At 36.2% G+C, this 3,465-nt stretch overlaps 1 long non-coding RNA gene across 1 annotated transcript; it reads left to right on the forward strand.

The window, feature by feature from the left end:
* Window positions 1-1,782: 1,782 nt before the first annotated feature.
* On the forward strand, window positions 1,783-2,885 carry LOC134208313 (uncharacterized). The gene is made up of 3 exons (XR_009978612.1): window positions 1,783-2,143; window positions 2,207-2,452; window positions 2,749-2,885. It is a non-coding gene; the product is annotated as an uncharacterized LOC134208313 (long non-coding RNA).
* The last annotated feature ends 580 nt before the right edge of the window (window positions 2,886-3,465 follow it).

Genomic DNA, 3,465 nt, shown 5'->3' on the forward strand with positions numbered 1-3,465 from the left:
ACGTAAACTACACTCATAAAAATTTACACGTTCGATTCATGTTTTTCGGAATGTAGATTTTTTCAATCAGCTTACACCATCAAGTCTAGTGTACTTCACATCACTGAGATGTGCTTTACAACCTCTGTTCAAATGGCAATGTTTATGTTAAGATCCATAGAGTAGAGTGGGGCACTTAGTTTTCAATCGATCATGTGGCCCTTATGAAGCAAGCTTCTGCATATCAAATCAGTGTCGATGATTCATATACTCTTCCTTTATGTTACCCAGTGGAAAAATATTGAAATTATTGAGATTCGTTTTAGTAGAACCCTCATTGCAAGACAAGTGAAAAACGCACTCTTACCCCACCGGTGGGGTAAAAGTGCGCATCGGGTGGGGTAAGAGTACGCATTTATCCAATCATGTGCTTTAAGTATATATTAACACAAATAAGAGTTAATAACATTTAATTGATGTTTAATGAGCATATATTAGGGAATGTTTAAAGATTACGTAACTCTTAAAGGGGGAGGGGGTCCTAAAAATGTGCCTTTTCATACGAAAAACCATTGTTTTTTATATATACACAAAACTACAGCGGTAAGAATATATATCAGGTTACGCGTGGCGTATACAAAGGCATTTTCCTTAAAGAAAGTCCACAAATCACGTAACGTAAAATTTGGCCAGTTCATCACCCCTCCCCCCTATCTTAAACTTTTTGTATGAATCCTCTAAAATTTTCATGGACGTCATACATCTCCCAACCCCTCCCAGCTAAGCGTTGCGTAATTTATGGATGTTTCTTTTGATTAAATGAAATGATCATTTAGATTAAATTGTGTTTTCATACTATGTTTGGATGTACAACAAGTCCTAAAACAATTTCATTGTTTCGCTTCAGTGCTTTGTCCTTTCTAACACCGGTCCAGTCCTTTCTAACACCGAATTACTTCAACTTATCCTAAAAACTTGTGATAATTTCAAATTCTGTCCCTTTTTTCTTAGTTGTGGATCTTTACGCTTTGGAAGAAGTCTTATTTCGGCCAGAGATACGGGTTTGACATCATAACTTGAAGATCCATATGCGTACTCTTGCCCCACCGGTTCCTGCGTACTTTTACCCCACAGTCCCAAAAATTATTCAAGTAATGGTTTTAACTTCTTGGAAAACCAACCGGATTGGTGTTCTGTACCATAAAGTACTCTATACAATAGGTTATCGAAATGGTATAATGTTCACCTGATTGAACGTATATATGGTAATGAAATACTAGTTGCGGAAATCCAATTTATTTTAGCAAAATGATCAAAAAGTTATCTAACTCCATATCTCCCTTGTTGTTTATTCAAATCGTTTACAATTTCACATGATAATAGTTGGCCAGAATACCTGTCAAACTGATGCAGTGCTGCTAGTTTATCTTTTTTTATTACTTCGAAAAATCGAAAACGTACTCTTACCCCACGCGCACTTTTGCCCCACTCTACTCTACTTGATACACCACGATGTGGCATGTATATCCATGAATATCCATAACAAATACACGTTCGACTCGTGTGTTTCAAAATGTAGAAATTTCAATCCAAGTTACACCATGAAGTCTGATGTATTTCACATTACTAATATATTTTTTCACAAACTCAGTTCAATTGCCAATGTTTATAGCAAATTTCATACTTCATACACCACGATCACATATGTTTATCCATAAAATACTATTAATTGATTTTAACGAACCTGTGTTGGCATTCAAACGACCCCAAAAGTGTCACTATTTAATGAAAAAGCAAAAAGCAACAAAAATAATAATTTCACTCTGGGATTTTAGACTAAAATCAGCTTTTAAAAAAGATGTTTTTGTGAGTTTAATATCCTTTGCAATATGCAAGAAATTCAAGTGGTGATATAACGATAATGCGATGATCATGGAAGTATGAAGAAGAAAAGAAGGAAGGGGAATTTCCTTGTTCCGTGTCCCGGATACTTAAAGCTATGGTAAGGTGTCTGGATAAAAATCTCGATAGAAATCTTATTTTGTATTTTGTCTTTCCTCAGTACCGGAACAAGTACAAGAAGACACGGGGTCAGTGGCATATTCCGGAAACGCGTTCCGATGGAGCGTAAAGACCCAATTCGCCATACCCATTGTTTCAACAGGTAAGTTAATTTGTTTTCCAAGCTTCCCACTGTAACACATTGTTTTACACTTTATATTTCCAGCTGTGAAAACAGACACCATCAAGAATACCACCTACATTGCATTTTCTGACTGACACCTTCTGCGTTCCAGTTGTACTAGCTACGGACGAATCTTTTTGAATCGACTGGAGGAACACTAATACAAGGAGAACCAATTCTTTGCTTTTCTCCAGACTGCTTGTTGGTACCGCAGCCAGTCAAGCTCTTCTCAGTTGGCCCCGGAACTGCAAATACAGTAATCCGCTTTATTCGCTAGGTACCGTAAAGGTAAGTTTTAGTCATTTTTTCTAATTGGGAACCGGAACCCAATCTGAATTTCAAATGCTTTGGAAGAAGCTACTCCCGAATCATCATGTAAAAACAACTTTGCCGCTCAAAAATTTCTAATCTCAGATAAGTAAAGTATCCCTCCGTTAATCCGAACAAAATTTGATTATCGGGATGGGATGGAGTAACGAGTCGAACTCCGATTGTCTGAACTAGTTTAGGATTAACAAAGGGGTTCTGTATTTGATCCACATATCTACATTAACAATGATTAATCTTATTTTCATATTTAACAGAAATTGCAACATCCATAGATCCAGACGCTTCATGACATTCACCACAGCGACCTACGACCACAGCAGCGGATAGAACTGCATTCAGGTCCATGCAGCAAATGGAAAATTCCGGAACAAAGCCAATAGGGCAATTATTGTTATAGGGCAATAGGGCAATTATAGTTATATGTATTTTTATTATTAATATAATATTTACAACTTCATTCAAAAACAAATATTTTCGTTCTGAATACGATTCATGTTATAGATTCGAAAACCAATGAAAGGACGTTGAAACGATGGAGTTATTGTTATTTTCATTGAGTTTTCAGTCTATGGTGGGAATCAGATCTGAACGAAAACGGAATTAAATAACATCACTAATTACTTTTGAGAGAAACACGAAATTCATCGGGTCTGAAATAAAACTAAACACAAAATATTACAAATTTCATATGTAAACACAATTCGAAATAATGGGCCTACAATTTGGATTCTATTCGTTTCACACGTTAACATCGTGTGGATGGTTTATTAACGGATGATCAGATTCGAATGAGCGAAGTCGTAAGTTTTACACATGACATTGATTTGCTTTGTCAACATGCGCAAATGTATGTGTCAAACACAAAGCCTTCTCGTGTATTTTTTTATCAGTGTACGTCTAAGGGGAAGACTCTGATACAGGGTGTCAAATGAGAATTTGAAAACTGGAGACCGTCACGAAATCATGTAAGA

The sequence above is a fragment of the Armigeres subalbatus genome, chromosome 1, assembly GCF_024139115.2.
Source record: "Armigeres subalbatus isolate Guangzhou_Male chromosome 1, GZ_Asu_2, whole genome shotgun sequence".
NCBI lineage: Eukaryota > Metazoa > Arthropoda > Insecta > Diptera > Culicidae > Armigeres > Armigeres subalbatus.